We start from the raw sequence: 6420 nt of genomic DNA on the forward strand, positions 1-6420 counted from the left end.
GACATCTGATCTCCGTTAACCGACCTCTCTTCTCGCTTCTGGACTTCGCTATTGGAATGACCCTTTTCTGGATTTTTCTGCAAGCCTTGGACTCTCTGGTTCTGACATCTTGCCTGGCCCTGGACTCTCCTTTTCGCCTAAGCCCCTATCCGAGCCGCACTCAACCGCCAGTCCCCGGCAGTCTTACCTGTCCTGGTCCAGCTCCCAGTCCTCGACGTGAGTGCTAAACCCATTAGTAGAGATCCAGTTATCTGTCCGTTCACAATAAACATCTTAAACCTTTGTCTGCGTCTGCGCATTCTGAATCCTGCCAAGTCTCGCCTTGTCAGAATAATCTGGCCAAACATCATGGATTCAGACGAGCAGCGCTGGCGAAGCTACGTAGACGGCGCCGTTTCCGGGTTAAAGGCATACAGGAAGTGATGCGCTTAATCCGCGACATGTCTGGTGCTGGAATAAACGCCGCTTCCCAACCTGCTTCTGCTATGTCTCACCCGTTTATCTCACCAATGCATGAACCAAAGCTTCCCCCTCCTGAGAACTTCACCGGTGAGTACAAGCAATGCCGCCCGTTCCTGACTCAGTGTGAAATCCATTTTCAGCTGCAACCGTCTTCTTTTCCCTCTGAGCGAGCGAAAGTAGCTTATGTTATATCTTTGCTATCTGGCAAAGCTAAGCTATGGGGAACTGCTGAGTGGCAACGTGATTCACATATTTGTTACGTTTACAAGAATTTTGCACTACGAAGGGTGTTTGATCCGGTTTCTCCCGAGCGGGATGCCGTCCGCAAATTGTTTTTGTTAAAACAAGGCAAGAGAAGTGTAACTGATTACAAAATCGATTTTCACACCGTGGCTGCAGACAGTCAGTGGAACGATCCTGCGCTAACCGATGTGTTTTTCCAAGGCTTAAAGGACGAAATAAAAGATGTACGCGCAGCCCGGGATCGTCACACGGATCTGAGGAGTTTGGAGGAATTGGCTACCCGGATTGATTTACGGCTCTCTGAATGTAAGCAGGAGAAGCAAGGAGGTCTTTCGGCTATGGATCATGGTTGGAGTGTCAGGCTCAGTTACTCTATGGGTTCAGGCACCAAGAAGAGCCAATCTCTCCCGGAGGAACCAATGCAGATCGAAAGGACCAAACTCACCATGGAGGAAAGAAATCGGCGAAGAGCAAGTAACTTGTGCTTTTACTGTGGGGCCAAAGATCATGTTGTTAGAGGCTGTCCGTTAAAAGGGAAAGACTCAGTAGGGTATAGGAGAGTCCTACTGAGTCCTGTTAGGAAATGTAGGGTCTCCTCCATGCTGGTCCTTCCCACCGACATAACAGCTCATGACCGAAGGTTTTCCACGCAGGCCTTTATCGATTCAGGCGCTGATACTGAGTTCATCGACCGAGCTTTTGCTAAGTCTCTGGGCATCGAGATAGTTCCTTCCAGCCACGACCATAAGATTACCGCTCTGGATGGACATGTTCTCAGCCAGGAGAATTTCGAGACCCAACCTGTCCGTTTGTCTCTCGCTGGCAATCATCATGAGTGTCTGAAGTTTTTTGTCATCCACTCTCCTGACCTTCCAGTAATCCTGGGAGCCACATGGTTACGTAAACACAACCCACACATCGACTGGGTCAAGCGAGAGATTACTGGCTGGGCCGATAATTGCTCTTCCACCTGCCTGCTGGAAGCTGTTACTCCGGCCGTGCCAGCCGACCCCAGTCCTAAAGTTTACCCTGATATCACCAAGGTACCCCCTGAGTATCATGACCTCAAGGAGGTGTTTAATAAAGTCAAAGCCACCTCATTACCTCCCCATAGACCTTACGATTGCCCCATTGATCTCTTGCCAGGCTCAGTGCCTCCTCGTGGTAGGCTCTTCTCTCTGTCTTGACCTGAACAGCTTGCCATGACCAAGTACATCGAGGAGAGTTTACAGGCAGGCATCATAAGGCCCTCGGTGTCACCTGCAGGAGCTGGGTTCTTCTTCGTGAGCAAAAAGGATGGTTCCCTCAGGCCCTGCATTGATTATTGGGGTCTTAACAACGTCACCATTAAAAATAAATACCCATTGCCATTAATGTCTTCTGCATTCAACCTCATTCAGGGAGCCAAAGTTTTCACTAAGCTGGACCTACGCAACACTTACCACCTTATTCACATCAGGGAGGGGGATGAATGGAAAACTGCTTTCAACACGCCCTCTGGTCACTACGAATATCTCGTAATGCCTTTTGGACTTACTAACGCTCCCGCAGTTTTTCAGTCTATGGTTAATGATCTACTTCGAGATATGATCAACCAGTTTGTGTTCGTTTACCTAGACGATATATTAATTTTTTCACAAGACCTTGTCTCCCACAGGGATCATGTCAGGAGAGTTCTTCTCAGGCTCCTACAAAACAAGCTCTACGTCAAAGCTGAAAAGTGTGAGTTTCACCAAGCATCCACGTCTTTTTTGGGGTTTAACATCTCTCCCAATCAGATGTCCATGGATCGATCCAAGGTGGCCGCCATCCACGAATGGCCTACTCCTAAGGACAGGAGAGGACTTCAACGCTTCCTCTGTTTTGCAAATTTCTATCGGAAATTCATCAAAAACTTCAGTCAGGTAGCCGCACCACTTCACTTACTCACATCCCTCAAGACTCAGTTTCTCTGGAATCATGAAGCCCAGTTGGCCTTTGACAGATTGAAGGATTTATTTGTTAAAGCACCCATCCTTCATTCCCCCGACTGTGAAAAACAGTTCATTGTAGAGGTGGACGCCTCAAATACAGGTGTAGGAGCTATTTTGAGCCAATTGGGAAACGATAACCGACTTCATCTTTGTGCGTATTTTTCCAAGAGGTTGTCCGGTGCTGAGCAGAACTATAATGTGGGCGAAAGAGAGCTGTTGGCCATCAAGTTGGCTCTGGAGGAGTGGAGACACTGGCTGGAGGGAGCCAAGGAGCCTTTTGTGATCTGGACGGACCATAAGAATCTGGAGTATTTAAAGACAGCTAAGAGGCTCAATTCCCGTCAGGCCAGGTGGGCACTGTTTTTTTCTTGTTTCTCCTTTCATCTTACCTACAGGCCTGGGGAGAAAAACATCAAGGCAGATGCCCTGTCCCGTGTTCACGAGGGGAGTATGGAAGAAGACAGAACCGGGTCTGAGGAGTTTATTCTGCCCCACATGGTCCGACTTTCAGTTACTCAGCTGGAACTGGAACTTCGTCAAGCCCAACTAACTCATCCTCCTCCGTCCTCTTGCCCCCCGGATCGCATGTTTGTACCCCACGAACTGAGAAGTAAGGTACTCACATTTTGTCACAGCTCGAAACTCTTTTGTCACCCAGGTATCAGTAAGACCCTGGCAGTTATCAGATCCCAGTTCTGGTGGAAGTCCCTGACGAAGGACGTTCGTGAGTTCATCTCCGCCTGCCCCCAGTGTGCCCAAGCCAAGGTGTCACGCCGTCGTCCAGTGGGGTTGCTGCGCCCGCTGCCCATTCCCTCTCGTCCATGGTCACACATCTCTGTGGATTTCATCACCGGTCTTCCTGCTTCTGCTGGTAACACAGTCATTCTGAGCATTGTTGACAGGTTTTTTAAGATGGTTCACCTGGTGGCTCTGAGGAAACTTCCCTCGTCTAAAGAACTGGCGGACGTCATGTCTAGGGAGGTCTTCAGGCTCCATGGTATACCCAAGGACATTGTTTCGGACCGGGGTCCCCAGTTTATATCCAAGTTTTGGCGTGAATTCTGCGAACTGCTGGGCATCACCGTTAGTCTGTCCTCCGGCTTCCACCCACAAACAGATGGACAAACAGAGAGAGTCAACCAAGAGGTGGAAACTAAATTGCGGCTCCTCTGCTCCAGCAAACCTACCAAGTGGGCAAGTAATCTCCCCTGGGTTGAGCATGCCATTAATGCTTTACCCTTCCCTGCCACAGGACTGTACCCGTTCTACACGGTGTATGGCTACCAACCTCCTGTATTCACCATTCAAGAGAGACCAGCTCGTGTGCCTTCTGCCTATGCTGCAGCCCACAGATGTCGGCGGACGTGGTTTAAGGCCAGGAAGGCTTTAATCAAGACCTCTGCAGTATACTCCCGAGCAGCCAATCGCAAAAGATCTGTGCAGCCAGAATACCAGCCTGGGCAAAAAGTTTAGCTGTCCACCAAAGACCTGCCGCTCAGAGTGGAATCCCGTAAGCTTGCACCCAGGTTCATCGGCCCATTCCCCATTACCAAGGTCATTAATCCCGTCGCCGTCAGACTCCAGCTGCCCAAGAACACCAGGTTTCACCCTACATTCCACGTGTCCAAGATTAAGCCACAGAAGACGTCTGGACTCTGTCCCTCCTCCAGGCCCCCTCCGCCTGCCCGGTTCATCGATGGAGGTCCAGTTTTTACGGTGAAAAGATTCCTCCGGTCCAGAAGATGGGGCCGGAGCATTCACTACCTTGTGGATTGGGAGGGTTATGGCCCCGAAGAACGCTCCTGGGTCCCTGCCAAGGACATCCTTGATAAGACCCTCATTAAGGACTTTCACAAGGCTCATCCGGGTCAACCTGGCGGCCCATCAGGAGCCGGGCCCTTAGTGGGGGGCTCTGTCACAGCTTCCTCTGTTCCTGCCACACCTCCTGCTTCCAGCCATGCCACAGCTCTGTAACTTTCCACAGTCCCACAGTCTCATGCCACGCCCTAGTTTCCATGACAACTTAATCACAGTCATCAGCTTCACCTGCTCTTGCCAGTATTTAAGTCCACAGCTCACAGCCCACAGTTGCCAGATTATTGAACGGTTAGCACTAAGTAAATGTCCAGTGCTCCACAGTTTCTGCCTGCTTCCATGTTCACGGACCCTTGCCCGAATTACGACCATTGTCTTTTGCCTACTCCTCGTCTGAAACCTTCTCGACATCTGATCTCCGTTGACCGACCTCTCTTATCGCTTCTGGACTTCGCTATTGGAATGACCCTTTTCTGGATTTGTCTGCAAGCCTTGGACTCTCTGGTTCTGACACCTTGCCTGGCCCTGGACTCTCCTTTTCGCCTAAGCCCCTATCCGACCATCCTAGCCGCACTCAACCACCAGTCCCCGGCAGTCTTACCTGTCCTGGTCCAGCTCCCAGTCCTCGACGTGAGTGCTAAACCCATTAGTAGAGATCCAGTTATCTGTCCGTTCACAATACACATCTTAAACCTTTGTCTGCATCTGCACATTCTGAATCCTGTCAAGTCTCGCCTTGTCAGTTACGTCGTAACAGGTACATATATATTGCTGCACTAAAATGCAGCAGATCTCATTTGTGAAAGTTCAGTTAAATGTCACTTCGAAATAAAGCTTGAAAAAGGTTGAATTAGATTATTTTTTTCATATTTTCAGAGAATACCTAACAATGTACGTAACTGGGGTATATTGTGATATATATCGTTATCGTGATAAAAAATTATCCATATCGTGATATAGGATTTTTTCCATATCGCCCAGCACTAATGCCAAATATGGAGTGAGTAAAGTACACTCAAAGAAAAAATATACTAGACTTACTTAAAAATGTTGTATCAAGTGGTTCCACATAACTTTTTTAATTAGATTGTAATTAACAAGTTTTTGTATGATTTACTCAATAGATTTAAGTACACTCTACAAAAGTGACTTCAGTGATTTAAACCTATTGTGGTTACTTTCATTTTACTTATGAAACGTATGTGATATAGCTAAGTTGAAAGAACTAACTGGATACACATTAAAGCAATACAGGATTATTGAGTAAGAACAACTTAATGTAGTTAAGTTAGTCCTAATTGAGTTTCTTTTGTCAATTCCAAGTCATGTTAAATAGAAAATGAACTGTCAACAAAAAGAAAAAACAACTTCTCAAAACAGCACTTTATTAGGGAAAATCAGTTATATTTTTGAAGATGATTTATAAACAAAGTAAAAAAAAAACAAAAACAAAGTTAATTATTATTATTATTATAAAGTGCTACAGCGTTTTTACCTTTCAGTAAACTTAAAAGGTCTTAGCTCCACACGAGCTTAAACTTAAAATAGCAGCAGAACATCCACATTCTGACAAAGTATTGGCTACAATAACACAGCTTATCGCAACTTAAAGTGCAGTGACAATCTGACATGAGTAAAATAAGAAAACTCAAAACAATGTTATGTCTGCTGTCAATTGTAAACTCTTAACAGAGTCATATTGTCTAAGTCAGAAGTTTCACACTACTGTTTTAGATTTCAATGTGAAACTTGTGAAGCTTAAGGTAAAACAGTAACGATAAGAAATAAATCCATCCATCCATCCATCCATCCATCCATCCATCCATCCATCCATCCATCCATCCATCCATCCATCCATCCATTGTATTCCTCTTATCCGGGGTCGGGTCGCGGGGGCAGCAGCCTAAGCAGGGAGACCCAGACTTCC

This window comes from Kryptolebias marmoratus, linkage group LG3 (genome assembly GCF_001649575.2).
Source record: "Kryptolebias marmoratus isolate JLee-2015 linkage group LG3, ASM164957v2, whole genome shotgun sequence".
Classification (NCBI taxonomy): domain Eukaryota; kingdom Metazoa; phylum Chordata; class Actinopteri; order Cyprinodontiformes; family Rivulidae; genus Kryptolebias; species Kryptolebias marmoratus.